The sequence below is a fragment of the Chelonoidis abingdonii genome, chromosome 23, assembly GCF_003597395.2.
Source record: "Chelonoidis abingdonii isolate Lonesome George chromosome 23, CheloAbing_2.0, whole genome shotgun sequence".
NCBI lineage: Eukaryota > Metazoa > Chordata > Testudines > Testudinidae > Chelonoidis > Chelonoidis abingdonii.
In genome coordinates, this window is record NC_133791.1 from 5700476 (window position 1) to 5720731 (window position 20256).

Here is a 20256-nt window from a genome sequence, read left to right on the forward strand (position 1 = left end):
AACAGGCCTCTTATTGAGATGGCAGCACAATATGACAATAACCAGTAATAATCCTAATACCGTATGTTTATACAGAGCTTTTCCATCCCACCACTGCGAAGCATTATACAAAAGCGTGTAAGTATCCACTGTCTCTGTTTTATAAATGAGGAAACTGTGGGACAGACAAGTTTTAAGGGCAAGACCTTCACAAGTGTCTACTGATTCTGGGTGTCCAACTTGAGGCCCCGTAAAGAGGCCTGTTGCTCAGCATTATCTGAAAATCAGGCTCCTTTAAGGTATCTCAAGTTGAATACTCAAAACTGAGTCACCCAAAGCCACTATCCTTGGAAATTATGCTCTGAGTGATTTACCCAATTTTCAGAAAGGGAGTTTCAGGCAGAACTGAGATTCAAACTCCCTTCTCCAGATGCCCAGCCCAGTCCACTACCCTATACACTCTGCTCACAGCAAAGCCTGGAGCTGGATGCCATACAAAAACACAGCCCCTTTGCCAGCCTTAATTTGGAAGGAACTCTAACATCAAGTCCATGGTCAATCTGCTGCTTTTATGGCTGGCAGAGCTGTGGCTCAAGCCAATCAGTCTCTAGTTAATGCCAGTTAATCTGGCAGCCTGTGCTGCTAGGACTGCTTGTGGTCTTTTATGGCCCGATTCGCGTTGTAACATATTCGAACCCGGCACAGATCTCTTACTACAGCATTCTAAGGAGAGCTAGAAGCTGGGGTGCCTTCCCATACATAGCAGATGAAGCAGAGCATGTGTGTGAGTAACTGCGAGTGCAAAATTAGCCCGTGCCAGCGCCAAATGCCAGTGTCAGTGGATTTGCAAGAGCTTCTTTTGGCTCAGCGTCAGCCTTTTATTTCTTTGGGCTGACTCTGGAAGTGGCTGTTCCACAGCCCCTCCTCCCTCACCAGCTAGAAGGGGGCACTTTGGAACGCCTTCTGTGGAAAGCACAGGGCAGCAGGTTGGGGAAAGGTTAATTTCTGCTGTCAGAGATGCCGTCTGTGGAGATGCAGTGACGGCATCAGAATGGTATTTGGCAGGCGAGGCGGCTCCCAGCCCTATCCACTGGGGATGGTGAGCAATGTGGGGAGGGGAGAAGTAGGGGCCTGGAATGAAAAAGGCAACAGGTGGCAAGCCTCAGCATGGAGACCAGTCCTCCCCACCCCATCACTGCTACCCTACTCAGCTGCAGGAGAACATTCTGCTCAGGCAGGATGGAGGACAGCCATCCTGTGCCCTGTCCTGCGCACACATGGACAGCGCCATAATGGGCTTGAACTGGGGGGCCGGTGTAAAAACCAACAGCTTTTGGGGAACAGAGAGGAAAGTGTCAAGTCTTACAGGGGCGTGAGAAAAGATATTTAAATAGAATCACCTCATTTGCATTTTCAAGGGACATCATGTCTCTTTTTTTCTTCTCCACCCTCCTCCCTTTTTCCCTCTAATCAAGGCTGACATCCAAGGCAGAGGGGGAGCCTGAGCTGCACGATATAGAAGCAGACAAGCAAAACAATCCATGCCCCTTGTTGCCAGTGGTCAGCGCTGTTCTGTTCCTGTGCACCAGAGCCGTGATGGGAAAGTCCCCCACCCTCCACTGACGAGAAGAAGAACAGCTGCTGACAGCCCCTGTAGATTGTTCTACATGAAGCAACATCATCTCCCACCACGTGGTGCTAGCACTCCTGCGAAGCGCCGGGCACTGGACTGTGACTTGGAAGCCCTGCAGTCTATTGCACACCCCAAGCTGCTGTGTGACCTCAGGCAAGTCACTTCACCTCCCACTGCCTTGTTTCCCCTTCCACCCTTGATCTGTCTTGTCTACTTAGATTATTAACTCTTCTGAGCAGGGTCTGCCCACCAGGTACAATCAGAACTATGGGTGCTACTCTTAACCCTGCTAATAATAATTGCTTTCTCACCCTCTGTGAATAATAATGAATCAAGTACCAGGGCTGTTCATGAAGAAGTGGGGCTAATGCTTTGAAATCCAAAAAGCAGTGGGTCACTCTTTGCCCTGTCACACATGCCATTTGGTTACCCTTCTCGTTACATTCATATCTGTCTGGGCAGCCACGGAAAATATTTTTTCCCTCCTCACTGAGCTGTAGCAGCTATGCCATAAATCCACCAAAGGCTCATGTTCTACAGGTGTCGAAAGTGGTCAGCTGGTGACCAATAGGTCCAGCAGAGCGGTCATGCAGGCAGCCAGCGAGAAAGCAATCATCACATGCCTCTCATGCAGGCACGACTTTTGCTTTGCAAAGCAGAGTCTGCTGATGAAATAGGCAGAATTTGATCTTCCTACCACAAGGGAGTGTGAACAACAGCTCAAAAAAAATCAGGGCTGAGGCGGTGGAAGATTACAAGAAAGGAAAAGAAACATACTCTAGTAGTCTGGACACTGAAATGCAAAAATATGACGAGGCATGTAGTACAACTTCTCCTTCCACATGATTCACTGGATATACACCAAGCTAGGACAGGCTCTCAGCTGGTAATAAGTAAAACTGACTAAAGTACCACTCTGTCGCTTTCATTGTGGGCAAAGTAGCCAGCATGGGGGAGGCACGGTAGATCGTATCTGGATGAAAATTCTTTTATTTCCATCCAAATATATACACGTATACACTTAGAAATAAAATATTAACACAGGTGGCGTGTAACGGGGCACTAAAGGATGCTTTTCACACTTATAAATGACCTCCCCCGCCCTGCCGATGTATGCAATAAACTCCTAGAAGCTTGAAACAGAAATAGATGTTTCCTTAACCTTATTCCCCTTTGGTTGTGTTGCTCAAGAACAATGGTTTGTTATTGTATAGCTCCAATAAGCACTGGGGCTTTTCATGATGGTTTGTTGTGGTAAGGGACCTCGTAAAGCCTAGAGCTAAGCAAAGTGGCTTGTTAGTGTACAGTTGCTGAATAGCACTGGTATAAGACGTCTCTTGTTATAGGGGAGTTTAGGGGCACTGTGGCATTTGCTTTGGTAAGGCGAAACCACATAGAAAAGTTTATATGGATCCTAACGAAAAACACAGAAGTGAGATTTTGGGCCTGTTAAACATGATGGCATCCCTTTAAAGTCACCCTGGTATTAATCAAGCTAGTCTGGATTTTGGCCAAATGAGATCACATTTGATATGTCATGCTAGCTCGATTAGGTATTGTATTATCAAAGCATGAGATCAGTGGAGATGACCTTTACTCGCTGCTTCTCAGAACGACACCCCTCTCCCTTCCGAATGCTAAATAATAATACTGAAACAAGCAGGCTGGGAGTTAACTAGCAAGCCCGGCCTGGCCCCTAAAAGTTCCTTTTCAGTCCAACACAGAGTGAAAATTGGGTTCTCAGAATAAGACACTTTCAAGCCACTCAAGAGAGGGGTCATTCCTGGGGTACTCTCTCTGGGATCAGTTTCCTCTCTAGCATCTGGGCTGAGTGGACGATTTCTATTCTCCAGGCTCCTCTATTCCCCGAGGGTTTCTCTTGAGCACAAAGCAGGGAGTGCTCTTGGGGGGTTCTGTGTGTTCGTGTGTCTGCAGAAGCCCCCTGTAATGTGAATAGCTAGCCACTATGGGATAAGCTCAGATGCTACAGACAAAGCAGTGTCCTTATGTGGAAGAGGAGAGCAATAGAATGGGCCAAAGTCTCTGGGAGCATCTTTTGCAATTTGACCCTATACTCAACAAGCCAACAACAAGCAAACATGCCTTGGTTTCCCAGGTCTCTGAAACCAAACAGCACCCCAAACCCAACCTCTGCAAACACCCAAGGGATCTGTTCAGAAGCCTGGGCTTCATTCTGTCCCCTCACTCTAGTAATGCTATTGATTTACACTGGTGCAAACGAGAGCAGAATTGGGCCCATTTGCCTAACAGGAGCAGGAAACTTTAGGTGGAGAGTGGTGAGCAGGTGGATGCGAAGATATTTTAAGGTAGCTACCCAAAACAGATTGCTTAGAGCATGTGGGAACATGAGGGTCCCTCGCTAGAAACACAGAAACAGCAGTGGTCCACCTAATCCGGTCTCCTCTCTCTGATAGCACCAACCAGCAGATGCTTCGCGGGAAGGTGCGGGAAACCTAGTAGACATTTAACAGATGGGTATTAATGGGTGATGCGACCCAAAGTGAAGGTTGGTTTCAATTTCAGGGTGATGCAGATTGGGATTTGCAGGGCTGCACCTGCTTCTAGGGGATCCAATTGAGAAGCAGCCCCCAAAAAGGAAGAGACCCAATTCTCCAGTTCCAATTCAGCCCTTTGGGGCTGAAGATCTCACCACAGCTAAATCTAATCCTGACCCAGAACTCCCCAAAAAGCCGACTGCAGTTAAAATGGGGGAAACGCCTGCACATTACACTGGAGTTTTAATCCTTCCTAAGATGGGTGTGAATGCAGCTCCCCCACAGCAGGGGGTAAAGCAAGTGAAAAAAGAAAAACTCCAGGGTTTTGCTCTTTGAGTTCAGTGATGCAGGGCAAGCCGGGCCACGATGGCTATTATTGTAGCTTTGAAACTATCTGACAGGCTGGAAGCAGGTGCAGTGACCCACACTGCATGGGGTTACTGATTCATCTTTGCATAGAAATCAGATAGCAAAAGGGACAGAGCAGGTTCTGTGCAGAGACTCTGATTAGGCCATAGGGTGTCTTTCCCTCAACCCTGCCCCCTCCCTTTTAAATGGAGCTTGAAATGGATCGGGGACATGGGAACAATACTAGCAGAAATCACTTTATCCTACTTGGCTGGGAACTTCTTTAAAGGGCTGGAGTGTGGCCTGGCTTCATGTGGTTGCAGATTGGCTACGAATAGGACCCATCCTTCCCCACTGCATTGATCACAGTCCTGGGTGTAGGTGGTGGGGGTGCAGGCTCCATGGTGCCACTACTGCGCCCCACAGGGAAAGCTGACCCTGCACTTAGGGAAGAAGTAACTTGCACCAGGTTACAGGACTCTAGCAGTGGAGGGAGACAGGGAAGGAACTGTGATTCGCAATTCTGCCCTACGGCCGCTCTGCTACACGCCTCTCCTAACACAGGACTGAGCCCAGAAGGTCCAAGGTCGCCATCAAGAATGAATGATTCAGTGCACAGGGGGAGGGAAGGGAGGGTGTGAAAGAGCAAGCCACAGTAATGCATGATTTTTACATGTACATCTACGCACCCCAGGCAGATAGAGGGGAGGAGCTATGGTCAAGAACTTGGAGCAGATCCTACTGCAAACAAGAGTCTATCTTTTCATGGTAGCTTTAAATGTCCCCCATCACACACAGAGTGATCCAAGAAACCTCTATTTTCATCTCTTTATGTGACTACTAGAAAGGAATCTGAACCTCTGTGTGTGTATGGATTTGATTCTTTATCTCCCTCATATGGGTGTACCTCAGAAATAATGCCACCAAAGTCACAGGGGTTACACCACATAAAACCGGGGGAAGCAAAATCAGAAACAGGCCCATAAATCTATGCATAGCATTATAGCATGTTGTTCAAGCTGCTGCTTTTGCAAAGAGCCAAGTTCAGTTATACCATAAGAAAGGGTGGAGCTTCCTGTCTCGGCAGATACTCAGTTCGGGCGTGAAAATTAAGTGGATTTCTCACAAAGAACAAAAACCACAAGACCAGACGCCAGTCTGATACCGGTTTGTAGAAACCTCAAAGATACACTTCTTGGGGATTAAAAAACGTGACAGACACCAAAAGATAAAAATACATTAAAAAATAAAGCAGCAAACAAGTGAGTGGCAGGCAATAAACTATACCATCAGGGTCAGACTTCAGGCCAAATGGGTCAGCAGCACAGGGCAAGGCTGTGACCCAGTTCAGTTGTGCAGCATGAAAGCACTGCTCTTTGTGATGCTGTAGTGAAGGATTGCTCTAAAACTGGGTCTCGTCCAAAGCCAATGGGAGTCATTCCACTGACTACAGTGGATTTGGGATCAAAACCTGGTTAAATGATAACCCTAAGTTATCATTTATGGTGTTTATAAATGGCTGCAAATATTAGCTCAGGGTGGAGGGACATGGGTGCTTCTTGACTCACATGTGCACGTTTATCCCAAGGAAACTTGTGATCTCGGCATGTACCTAGACAGGAGACTGACCTTGAGAGTGTGGAATGGCTGTAAAGAAGACACTGCAGTCTACTGGGACCTAGCACATACTCACCAGAGAGGCCAGGACAGTCCTGAAGAGGATGCTAATGTAAGTAACACTCATTGTGCTATGTCCATCCTTGGCGTAACTTTTCCGCTCAGCTAGATAGATGATTCAGTAGATAGGAAATGGGGCTGGAAGTCAGGAAACCAGGGTTCAGCACTTGGCTCTGTCCCTGACTCACTGTGTGGTCTCGGGCAAATCATTAAGCACCCCCCCTGCACCATCTGTACAATGGAGTTAATGGCTCCCTACCTCACAGGGGTGTTGTGAGGGTAAAACCAATGAATGACAAAGAGAGGCACAGATAACAGGGGATACAACGTCAGTTCCTAGGCGGACCTAATTCAGCCTGCAGTGGGGTAACTGACAGTAATTACCTTTCAGGAGCTCCTTGCTGGCCTGCATGAACATGGCAAGTCTGACTAGGTCTTAGTGGATGGGTGCTTATCTTTTTTTTTGTTTGTTTGTTTTTTAAAGGCATTTGGCCAATGCTTAATTTGTAATGAAAGAGGTGCCAGGGATGAACTGCCAGGCCCAGAGGTACCAGGGCTTGACCCTGGCACAAATTAAGCACTGCATTTGGCCCAATGTAGCACCTGGTTTGGCCTCCTTGGAGAGGCCAAGGACCAAATGGGACAGGATGGCCACAGTGGGCAGGATTTTCAAAAGCACCTGTGACGTATGAGCACAAATAATATATGGAGATATACCTAGCTCACAGAGCTGGAAGGGACCCTGAAAGGTCATTGAGTCTAGCCCCCTGCCTTCACTAGCAGGACCAAGTACTGATTTTGCCCCAGATCCCTAAGTGTCCCCCTCAAGGGCTGAACTCACAACCCTGGCTTTAGCAGGCGAATGCGCAAACCACTGAGCTATCCCTCCCCCCTAAATGCCACTGAAGCCAATGGGACTTGTGCTCCCAAGGCCCTGGGGTGCTTCTGAAAGCCCTACCCCAATGTGTGCATGTAGGTGGGAAGCTTGCCCATTGCTACCTGCAGAGCACCCATCATGTGGCTACCTGAAAAACTTCATTTTCCAGGAGCTGCCAGGCTGGAGATTTTTCCCAGCACTCATTTGAGTTTAAAAGTAAACCTTCCAACCAGCAATTCAGTAGCCAAACAAACAACAATGGTGCATCTAATCTCTCTGTCCAGGCCTCTGCACCATACTCACTGTTGTGGTATCTGAGCATGAGGTGTAACACAGGAATAAGCTGCTGCTGCTTCTTTGACTCAGCAAACTACGAGTGCATCCCTATCAAGATCAGGCTCACCCCTGGTGATACTGTCCTCTTGCAGCAAAAGCGTTGTAGAAAGCACTTAGAGATCTGTCACCAGCTATGTCCCACAGGGGCCCCTGGATGACATGCAACTGATTCAGGAAAGACAGATCCACATGGGATTTTGCTAGACAAAACAGATACCAGAAGCTTCTGAGATACAGCCTATGCAGCCACAGCTAGCTCATAGAAAGCCCATGGGTATTCAACCTCAGCCAAGAAGCAAGACTCTTCCATCACCAAGGAACCTTGCAATTAAATTAAAACCAGCCAAACAGAAGATCTGAAAGTGTTGATCCTTCAGGAACTGCTGTGCTTTCCTTAATCAGAGATGAAAAGTGGGTCAGTGCAACTATCCTAACCCATTTGCGTGCTGTGCCACTGCAAAGACTGGAGAAGGAGCCCCAAGACAGCTTCTGTATGCAAGACGTGACACTGAGTGTCTAGCTAGAAGTCAGGACCCCCTGGGGTCTGCTCTGGCCTTGGAAAGGAGTGATGTAATGCTCAGAGATGGGGACTAGGAGACATGACTTCTAGGTTCTATTCTAAGTGCTGCTGCTGATGCATTAAGTCACGTCAATTCAGCTCCTTCATAAAATGGAAATAACCGCCTTACCCACCTGCAAGGACTTTGTCTTGGAAGAAAGTTGGCATAGACAGTATTCTTAAGCAGAATGAAATGACTGTGTCCCATATGGAGTCCCTTCTCCCAATGAAACCCCTAACACTTGTTCATTTTTAAGGATCCTAAGGTTGGTTCAGGCCATTGCACATGCCACCACGGCCACACGTTGGACAGGCCAAATGGCAGGGTGAACAGGACACCCCCAGAGATGCCATGAGTAGCAGTTTGGAGAAGGCATGCATTATGTTACCACCAAGCACTCTAAGCTGCTCCTTCAAGTCAGAATGCAATCCCCGAGGAACATAGAGGCTGGTGTTACAGCCTTCTCCCCAGGCGTTCTTACGCGGGGTTAGTCTCCTGTGACTTACACCAGTGCAAATCAGGAATAGCTCCGCTGAAGCCAATGGAGCTACACATGCGGTCAAATCAGAGTGAGCGGGGAATGAAACCGTGTACTTAATTGGCAGGTGCAACACGCTCTGAAGGCACCCAATTGTGAACAAACTCCCAAACCAGGCATAGTTTAGATTCAAGTTCCCTTGCATCCAAATCCTTTAAAACCGTGACACGAGCTCCAGTTGCTAGAACACATGCTTTTGGCAACATGGCCGGCTGGTGATAAATAAGGTATTAAGGAGGGGGTCTCTATCAAGGACTGTACTTTCACATGGACTGCGGAAAAATATTTAGTCTGATGCAGACAGATGGGTATAAACGACCTGTCTCAGTGAAACACAGTGAGCTCGGAGCACTGTAATCTGGAGCAGTAGGAAGATTTACTGCATCTTTACTGTATATATTTAAAAGAGAAAAACCTACCACATCTAAACACCAGTTCTAGGAAGCGCTTACTACAGTCTGCCCTTTTTAATTTTTTATTAGGTTTGGTTTTGGTGGCAGGAGTCCAGACTGTCACAGCACAGAGCTTTCCATCTCCCCCCGCCCAGCTCTGGTGGAAACAGCAAGTATTCATTCTACCCTGTCATTCTGGGAGGCCTGATGACATGAAGTATTTGCTTTCTATTCCTGCCCTTCCCAGCACGCTCACTGGCTGCCACTGTGTCGCCCTGTGTCTGACCTGCAGGGAGGCTTCACAAACCGCAGCTGAAAGCACTTCAGAGAGTGCCTGTTACACCGTGGTTTGAAAAGGTGTTGTGAAAAGCTCCTTGCTGGAGCTGCTGTGCTCACTCTATACCGGAGCCCTGACCTGGACTTTCTTTGCCTGCTCTCGGAGGGAGAGCCTCCCCATTGCCTGTAAGCCTCACTACTCAATCGACACCAGTGCAAATGGCACTTCCCCGCCCAAGAATGTTATGTAAGATGCAGTGTTTTAGTCATCTGGTACTTGAGAAAGTTCATCTCAAGGATTTGGGAACAAAGGGGCTAATTCTCCTCTCATTTCCACCAGCATAAAGTCCTTTGCCTCCAATGGACTCACTTCAGATTCACAGGAAGGAAGACAGGAATTGGACCCGTTCTGCTTCCTACAAAATGCCTCTCTTTCACACTTCCTCAGCCTAAAGAATTTCTGAACAGAGTCTCTTTTGTGAAATGTCTGGAGTGAAGCAACATTAAAACTGTTTTCCAGCCCCTCGACTTCCATTTCCAAACTCCTTGGCCAGCGTGCGGAGGAAGCCTTTTCTCCCTCCCCAGCCCTGCTGTCTGAACATTTCTTCCTCTCCCCCCGGCCCCGTTTTTTTTTTTTACTGTAAGATTTTAGCCAGGTTCCATTTGGTGGTTGTGCTTGAACTCACAACTAGCCAACAGTGGATCCATATAAAAAATCTCCCAGCCCAATTTCCTAACAGTTTGTTCCAGTTGCTATCACCAAAAAACCCACTGACCCTGCAGCTTGGTTTTAAAATTTCACTGGAAAAAAACAACATGTATGTATTTGTGCGATTTGCTTTTCAAAGTGCTCAATACAACTGAGAAACTCCAGAGAGGCTGTGAATTTAGTAAACTAGGCGGATCTTGGCTCCAGTTATGCACAGAAGCATATTTATTAGGACACAAAATGGCCATGATTTGTTATGAACACACCTCCTGGGATACTTTCAGGTTGCTACAGGCTGTAGTATAGCTTGTAAACTTACTTCTGAGATTAATATTTCATAGAGGTGTGGTGGTAGAAAGAGCCAGCTATTCCTGCCTTGACATTTACATTCAGAAAAAAACTGCTCTACCAGTTGAACTGGCTCAAAATTATTAGTGAACTCCGGAATTAAACTCTCTTACTCTTCCCCCGCCCCCAGCTGTTAAATTCTTTTTGGGGCTGATCATGCATATTCTGACCAGGGGAAGCCGAGGAGACTTTGCCCATCAGTAATGGTTGGTAGGGATGGGTCCATAGAGCTGGATTTCAAGGCTTGAAGCCCATCACTGACAGCCAGCTAAACAGAGAATACAGAAACACTTCTGCAGCTTGTTGTTGGTTTACTGTTTCCTTCAAGGGCACAATTAAGCAACCACTTGGATCCAGACGTGGGTCCTGATAAGGGCACTTCCCTGCCTGCTTGAGCCGTAGGTGCACATTATCTCTGATGGACTGACTGTCAGCCAACGAGCACCCCATTCTACATTGCATTGCATTCAAATCAAAGCCTCTCTCTGCCAGGGTCGGCTCTGGGGTTTTTGCCGCCCGAAGCAAAAAAATTTTTGTCTGCCCCCCCAACACCAGTGCCCTCCCCCACCTGCACCCCCTGCTGCTCAGCCCTGGGCTCTCCCCCTCACCCCACTCCACCCGCACCACCTGCCGCCCCACCGCCGGGGTCCCCCCACCAGTGCTGACTCTGCCTGCTCCCCCCTTGCCTCCAGCAGTCTGGCACTGGCAGGGTTGGGGTAAACAGTGGGGCTCCTGGGTCACGCCTTGGCCCAGGGTCCCTCCAGTCAGGGCTCCCACCTCCAGGACCGGCTGGGACCGAGGAGGGCAGAGCTGGGGGGACTGCCCTGGCAGGGGGCTGAGGAGCCAGAGCAGGGTAGCCCCAGGGGGAGTGGAGCTGCGGAGAGCAGGCCCCACACTCAACACAGCAGCGCCCCACCCTCTATGGCCCAGCTGCTGCTTCTGGCTGCCCTGCCACAGTCCCTGGGCAGCTCGGGTCACTTCGCCCCTGGCTGTGGTGCGGGGGGGCGGCTGCCCTGCCGCATCTGCAGGCGCCTCCGTGTGACACCAGCCCAAGTGTCCCCTGCTCAGAGTCTGCCTGGCCCAGCCACAAAATGCGGGTGCTACTCCCCCGCAGCGGCCCCAGGGCGCAACGCACTGCTGCTGCCAGGGCCAGCTCTAGGCTTTTGCTGCCTGAAGCAAAAAAACAAAACAAAGCTGGCCAGATTGCCGCCCTTGAAAATGTGCCGCCCCAAGCATGTACTTGGTTTGCTGGTGCCTAGAGCCGGCCCTGCTCTCTGCAAAGGGTACCATTTTAAACTTTCAACTTTGGTCTACATTAGGCTTCAGATGCATCTTCACAAAGGAAAATCACAATATATATATGTTAAATATGCAACAGAGAGTTTCAGCTTGCTGTTCCGAGAAACTTGGAGCCAGACATAAACAGCTCTTATCCTTGAAATCACTCCCAGACCCCTTCCGGGTTTACCAAGCTGACTAAATCTGGGGAGGATTTTAGACATGCAGCCCGATGGGAACCTTGCTCACAACCACATCAAAACACACACACACACACAAAGCCCAGTGAGGTTGCACAGCTGGGATCGGGCAATCAAAAAAACCCAGCGTACTTTAAAAAAAAAAAAAAAAAAAAAAAGGATTATGAGTGCAGTTGGAATGCAGCTGTGGATATTATTTTATATAGGGAGGTGTGTGTGTGTGTGCAAATACACGTGTGTGTTCATGTGTGCATGTGTGTATCTATAATAAATACGAAGTATTTCACTCTGAGCAATCTGGAAAAAATGTACCAAGTGAAATAAGTCTATTTATTTTTAGCCGTAAACTAATTCCTTTTTAGATTCCAGCTGCCATCTAGACTGGGGGGAAAAAACAGCAGACCTCATAGTGCAACGCACTAACGGCTGCACTAGAGCTGGACAGATCAGTCTCAATCCTCACAGCCTGTACTAGCCAGTTGTCTCAAACACATATATAAGGGTCAGAGGTCAGTGCCTGGGTAGGCTGCAGGGGATCAGCTCAACTACAGACGGTTATATTTCTATTACCAAAATAATCCTCATCATAATTAAACACGCGCACGTACACACAGACACTCCTATTCTGAGCTGCTATTTCTGAACTGGGGTTTTTTTTGGGGTGGAGAGGATGACAACGACCCTTCCCTTTCCTTCCATTTCTTACCTTTCATTTTAAAAAAACTGTTTCTAGTGCTTATTGGTGCAGTGGTATCTACCTGAATCTGCAGACAGGCTGAAACAGTAGCTCACAGAATGGGGTTAACTTGGGGTCACCACACCCTGGGGGGTTGTGAAAAGATATCAGGGGTTACCTCCAGGCTTCCCTTCACATGTTGCCAAATGGGAAGGGGCTTCTAGGGGATGCCAGTATGGAAAAGATTGAATACCAGTGTTCTGAAACAAAATGCAAGGAGACTTTAAAAGTATGTTCTCCCCTTTGAAGCAGACCTCTGCCTCCAGAAAGCCTTCTACTCTATCAGGATGACAGTTGCAATAAGCATATAGCTTTTTCAACCCAAGGATCTCAAAGCACTTTGCAAGCATTTATTAAATAATTAAGCCTCCTACCTATAGCTGTATTATGCAAGAAGTCAAACTACATATCATAGTCGTGCAGGCCTTCATAATCTATGAACTTACAGGGGTTGCCATTATGAAACCATTTATCCGTAAGAGCCATCTGAGACTTCATGTTTTTCCAATATGCATGAAATAATCCCACATCTCAGATATCACTAGTAATCATTGTCCATGAACGCTGACTTGATAGTGATGACCAGAGGATGACAGCAGAGATTATTCTCATTGCAGAGATGGGGAAACTGAGGCACTCAATACTCAGAGTAATCAAAGACAGGGCCCAGAATGGAATACAGAGTCCTGTGCTGTAATCACTACACTCTCTCTCCAGATAGCAAAGGGAGTATGACCTGAATGTCAAGAATTAAACCTCTGGAGTACAGTGCTCCCACAAGAAAACCTTTGTAAAGAAAGTTCCAAAGAAATAAAGTTGATTTATTTGTTAAGAACTGTACTTGGTTTTTGGCCCTGGTTCGGAGCCTCTTTTCCATTGGCTAAGACTCTGCCTTGCCCTTCCAGTGCAAACTAAAAATTATGGCTTGAAAAGAATTTCCTACCCTGTGGTTTGGGTTTTTTAAAAAACAAACAAAACAAAACACACACCCACACACCAATGCTGGAGCAGAGCCAATCGCTGACTGACACTAGTGCAAACCAGATCAGGGGGACTAAGCAGAAAAAATGGGCCTTTTTCCTCTGGACGTTTTTGTTGGCAACAGTTGTGTGGGAACTCTTTGAATGCTATATGGATATCGTATGTGTGTGTGCATGTGCGCACGCACATGCGTGAGAGAAACTGAGTGTGAGCATGTGTGCAGGAGGGAGACAAGTTGGGAGAAACCTAGGGGCCTTGCTTTGTCACCAATAAAGTTGAGGGGAGTTTTGCCACTGAGTTTCATGGAAGTAGGATTCAACAAGGAAGCAAGTAACCTCCTCTAAACAGCCCTATTCTGGTCGCTTTGAAACACTGGACTGATTCCCTATGGGATCATTGTTCTGGGAACCTAAAAAGCATTTACCAGATATTAACTCTCCCCCCCCCCTTTTTTAAATTAAAACCAGAATCTGCTGCCCTAACTGCCTGTAAGTTCCATCTTGAAATTCTCTCCAAGGCATCGGTTCTTCTATTGAGAGGAGCCCACTCTGCCAGCTAAGATTCTCATTTTAATTTCAAACCTCACATAAAAGGGCAAGTATTCCCCTTGTGCCTTCCACTAATGTTGGTTCTAGCAAGCGTGTTGTTCTTCCTCAAATACCATCCGACACATAAGAAACTTCAGTGGCCAGGGTTTTATGAACTCGGAAGGCGGGGGGGGGGGGGGGGGGGGGAGAGACCCAACATTGACAGAAAACAGATGAGGTTTTGTTGTTGTTTTGTTAATCCCTCCTCTAGTATCTGGGCAGACTGTTAACAAGCTCTAAAACGGACTGATTTGGTGTTTTTCTGATTCCTCTGGTGCCTGTGGTAGTAGCCCACGGTCTTCTAAAAACACATAACGTGCCTTTGATTTAAAATGGGAATGTAGCTAAATGCTACCAGCACCTGGAGAATGCAAACTTACAGGATTCCTCTGCTGCAAACTGTCAATGATACTGTGGATTTTTGCAATTTTAAAAAACTGGTTCCAACATGCTGCATGGCAGATTTACCCCCATTCCCCACCCCCATCTGTGCAATGAAACATCTTGGATGAGAGGCAGAATGTACCACACCATTAAACAAGCAAGCCACCCTGGGAAGCACAGCTGCAAACAAACTGGCAAAGATCTGCAAGTGTCTTTCAATGGCAACTTAACAAAGAACATCCCTTGAATGCATCTCCAAGCTGGAGATGGCTTATTATGTCTGAAAGTAGGCCCTCTGCTGACCTCCACAAACTGCACCACTCACTGGGCTATTCCCTCCATTACAGTGCACACACACAGCTTCCTCTCCCTGCAGCAGGCAAACACACACAACAGTTTTTGCACATGGCAGCTGGTTGCAGCTCTACAGATCTGAATGATGCTTGCATGTCACCATGAGGGCACTCAGTAGAGCTCTTGGGATGATGCTAAAGCTCCCTTGCCCTCCATATTGACTAATATTTGTTTTCAGATGCCTCCTTGCTTCTCTCTTCCTTGCAAGCTTGTTCCTCTTGCACTAGGGTCTCTCCACCTGGTACCTTTCCAAAGCAGCACCCATGCAAACGCCCCCGCCCACGATTAACCTATCAGTGCTGTAGTCTTCCTCAAAGGCAGCTGTTTGTTCCCATCCTGCTAAACTAATGTCTTCATGGTACTATCCTCAAGGCATAATCAGCTTCTCCCAGTGGAGACAGACTGACAGTCAGCTTCTAAAGCCAGGATCACCCTGATGCGAACCAAATATGCTAACCGACAGCCTGCTGCAGCGCTGGGCTGTCAATCACAGTGATATTGCCCATCCATGCCATGTGAACTGGAACATTAGCCAGAGTTTTACACCCCTAGCCCTGCTGCTTTTGCAGAGAGATGCCTACAGCTAAAAAGTGAATAAAATCCTTTATGGATGGCTGCTAGGATTATGATTTTTAAAAGCATTTTAAATATTTTATTGGTAGAACATTCTGCAAAAGTCAGTGCGGGGAAGGGGGGGATTGGTTTTTTTAAATATATAACCATGGAACAGAAAGAAAAACAAAACTAACCAATGTAACACAAAGATGCAACGTCCCATCAGGAATCTCTTCTGTCCCTGTTGCAGAGAATTAGGCCTTCACATCTTCTCCCCACTCCTCCTCCAGGCACCTAACCTGATACTTGTGGCAGGCTGGTTTGCTGTCAGGGCCCTTGGCAAAACCATGGCACTTGGGCATGGCCACGTTAAACTGACACGCAACGGTGTGGGGAGGGAGAGGAGAGAAATAGAACTGAGAGATTCATCAGACTAAGCTGGGAAGAGTTGTCTAAGCACATCACAATGAATTACTTCAAAGTTCAAAGAGCCAGCAGAGAAATGAGACACACTTCTTATATCCTGCAGGTTCACAACGGACAACAGTCAGATACCCTTTCCTGGAGGTACTCAAGGGACCAGAATCATACAATCCTTCCTGTGGTGTCAGTGTTAATAATGTGCATTATACAGCACTCCTCATCAGAAGAACTCAAACCCACAATCCTCCGGATAACTATGTCCCTTCCACAGAAAGGTAAAACAGAGGCTGTGGCAGCTTGCTCAAAAGAAGTCACTGTCAGAACTAGAACCAGAATGCAGGAGTATTGACTACCCATTCCCTACTCTAACCAGTGGACAACACAGGTTTTATGTCTCAGGCTGCTTAAAACGTTTAAGGGAGGAGGATATATTGTCAATTCAGCAATCATGAATTAATGTGTACAAATCCCATTAAGGTTAATGGAAGCTGCAAACGGAAATTCCCACTCCTAATAAACGACAATGTATGCCGTCACCCATCTCTCCAGGGTTTCTTAGGGACTGCCATATTTTTCATCCCAAGAAAACCTATGGTGCAGATTGAAGGGAACGCATTGTGCCTAGACAGGGTAGGACATTTTGGGTACAACTTAGTGGCTAAAATGAGGATTTAAAGTCAATAAAGGGACATGGCTTTTTCTTCCCACCTCTCTTTTCAGTCAGGCCAGGGCCACTGGCAAACGCTGCATTCCAGGCAGGTGTCTCCTTCACTACCACACACAGAGTAGAGGGAGAAATCAAATTCTTTGCTTTCAAAATGTTTTTAAAGCTACAGAAAAGACAGGCAGATGCTTCTGTAAGTACCAGACAACTAATGCACTCTGAAGAAAGGTTATGATTCTAGGAAACCCACAAGAAGCTCATCTACTTTAAGTAACCGTTATTACTCCTGAAACCTCCCCAGAGCTCCAAGGATAAAGCCAGACAACCAATTACAGTCTTAGACTTTCAAAGCCTCTTTTGCTGCCTTTAGAAATAAGCATCACGTGCTCTTTGCACCAGACAGTGCGCTTAGGAGGGGAGTTTGTGGGGAGGGGAAAATGGAGGCGGGGGGGAGGAAGACGCTCTTCAGTTCAGCCTTTCCAGCAGCTCTATACAACTGCTCCCCTTTTCTTCTGTTTTATTTTAAGCTCCAGTGGGTAACTTGTCTAAACAGAACTAACGCGGCCTCGGACATGCATTTCACAAAGAATGCACTTAAAAAAATATATACGTGACATACTTAAGGTTTTTTTCCTGCAACGTGGCCAGTGGGATTAAAGAAGGGCAAAGATTTGTAACAATTTTAAAAAATAAAAACCGTCTATCTAAACCCAACCTACTAACCAGAGAGGATAGACACATACATACTCATCTCCTAAGGACCAAACTTTGGCAAAGAAGCCCCATCCAAAGGAGACGTTACACACTCATACTTATCTTTACAATAGAGTATGTTATTCTCCCCTGCCCCAACTCCTTCTCTATTCCAACATAAAAATGATCCTTTCAACCTATAACACTGTAGATGGCAAAAGATTTTTAAAAAATGCAACCCATATACAGGTACAGATAGAAATTTATATAATGTCAAATGGGTAAGGAAAAAGGAATTTAAAAAAATAGAAAGGGGATAGGATGGACACAAAGGGAAAAAACTGGGACACCACAAGAAGGCTTTCAGCTCTTGTATAATGTGATGGATTTTAAGCCTTAAGGGGGAGAACTGGCTAAGCAATATTACAATGCAGCGTGACTGAGCAGCCACATGGATTGTGTCTGCTACAACTCTATTAATAGGATAAAAGTAAAGATAAAAGAGGTTTGGCTATATATACTGCCTGTATCAACCAATACAGCTGCTTGGCAGTGGGGCTCTCTCTCTCTTTCTTTCTATCTTAGGCTCCAGAACCTTCCAGAGGGTACAGCAGTATCTAATGGTCCAGTCCCACAAACACATACACACAAGTAAACTTTATTCGGCTGAATTAGCTCAATTGATGTTACCTATGTAAGTATTTGCAGGCCTCAATTCAGAATCCATATCAAAGCACTGAAGTGTGCACATAAGTCTCATTTAAAGTTAACAAGATTTAAGCACATGTTTAACTTTAAGCACACACTTATGTGCTTTGAGAAATCTGGACCTGAGATGGTAAGTGCACAGATACGTTCCTTCTGTTCAAATAATTAAATATCTGAACATTTACTCCCACCTTTACTATGTTTTCCACTCCCTTCTCATTTTCTTGTTACAATGCAAGTCCTTTTGCACATTTCCATCCCATGTGCGTAATCTGCATGACCCCTATAAAGATGGTCAAATAAATATCTGGTGATCTCACAAGTATGGAAATAAGCTTATTTAAAACAAAAATTATATCTTCAGGGGATTTGGCAATAACTTTCAATTATTTTTAATTGCCTGGAAAATTAAAATAAGAAAATAGCGTGGTATAAATGTTAAAGAACATTATTAAGCAGTTTTCATAACTTCTCAGTCTTAGCTTAATAGACAAAAAGAGACTTTTTTAAGCCTTCCCTCATGGTCATCTGTTCGATATGAATGGACTGTCTGTTCCCATGCGTCCTCAAGGGGAAACTGAACTGAAACGTTCTCTGATAGAAACCAGACTCAGTTTGACCTGGTGGGTAAAAAGAACTCGGGTTTAATTATAAACCACTGCGAAGTCTGGATTGTAGCCTGAGAGCAGACATACAGGGAAAGGGCTCAGAGAAGGTGCTTTGGAGCTATGAACATCAGCCCTCTTCAGCCCCCTTCAGCATGGGGTGGGGTTTTTTCATCTTCATCAAAATGGATTTATTCACTAACTGCAAAGTAAGCAAGATTTCCAAGGCAATAGTCAAGTCTGTATTCCTTTCTTCTTGGGCATTCACACTATCAGAAGTCTTTGACATTTCATCCAACATATCATGGGAATCAACAGGGAATTATAACTGAGCCCCTCTGTTGTGGCTTCAAGATTTCTAATGAAGCCTGTGATGCAGCGATTGGAAAACAGAAGACTCTGAGCAGCATTATTTCTTAAGAAACCTTTCAAGCAATCCAGTTGGAATGCAGTGACCCAAATCTTGCCTGAAAAGTACATGCATACATCCTATGGACTTTAATACTCGCATCCAGAAAAAGAACTGGGCTAACTTACGTTTTTAAGATTATACGCTCACCCCTCTGCCATGCAAAGATATCCTTATTTTTTAATTATTTAATAACATGGGCCTTTGGAAAGTTTACAAGAGAGTGTAATGAATACTTCTGACCTGGTAAGAAAATAATATTAACTTGACTCTACTCTTACTTAAATTGGTGTAAATCAGCAATGAAGCCTGATCCAAAGCCAACTGAATCAATGGTTGGCTTCAATAGTCTTTGGATCAGGTGCTCACTCCATTGAAGTAACCAGAATTACACTCTCCATTTTACTAGTCTCTCAGAAGGATATTAAACAGCAACTACTAAAATCAGACTTTTTTAATAGTCTGATCCAGATAATTTGCATCCAAGAGTTTTAAAAGAGCTGGCTGAGGAGCTCACTGGACTGTTAATTTTGATTTTTAATAAGTATTGGAACACCGGGGATGTTCCAGAAGACTAGAAGAAAGGTGATGTTATGCCAATATTTAAAGTGGATAAACGTGATGATCTGAGTAATTATAGGTCTATTAGTCTGACACTGATCCTGGACACGATAACAGAGAGGCTGATCCAGGACTTGATTAATGAAGAATTAAAGGAGAGTAATATAATTAATACACATCAACATGCCTCTACAGAAGATAGACCCTGTCAAACTAATTTGTTATTTGCGATACAGTTACAAGTTTGTTTGATAAAGGTAATAGTGTTATCATAATATACTTCTATAAGGCATTTGAGTTGGTACCAAATTACATTTGTTTAAAAAAACTAGAATGATATAAAATTAACATTGCACACATTTAATGGATTAAAACTGGCTAACTGATCGGTCTCAAAATGTAATTGTAAATGGGAGATCATCAGCGAGAGACTATGTTTCCAGTTGGGTCCCGTAAGTATTGGTTCTTAGTCCTACTCTTAACATTTTTATCAGTGACCTGGAAGCAAACAAACTCATCACTAATAAAGTGTGCAGATGACTCAAAAATTGGGGGAGTGGTAAATAATGAAGAGGACAGGTCACTGCTGGATTGCTTGGTAAACTGGGCACAAGTTTTTAATATGGCTAAATGTAAATATATACATTTAGGAACGAAGAACGCAGGCCATTCTTACAGGATGGAGACTCTATCCTAGCCAGCAGCAACTCCGAGTAAGATTTGGGAATGGTAGTGGATAATCAGCTGAATAGGAGCTCTCAGTGCAATGTTGTGGCCAAAAGGGTTTATGCAAACCTTGGATGCATAAAGGGGTAATCCTGAGTAGGTGCAAAGAGGTTATTTCACTTCTGTATTTGGCACTGGTGGACTGCTGCTGGAATAGTGTGTCCAGTTCTGTTAACTCTCCTCTATGGCTAGAGGAGAGGACT

General features: G+C 45.7%; 1 protein-coding gene across 2 annotated transcripts in view; it reads right to left on the minus strand.

The window, feature by feature from the left end:
* Positions 1–20256, minus strand: part of SKI (SKI proto-oncogene) — a 153324-nt gene that overhangs the window by 18419 nt on the left and 114649 nt on the right. The gene's annotated exons all lie outside the window — the stretch shown is intronic.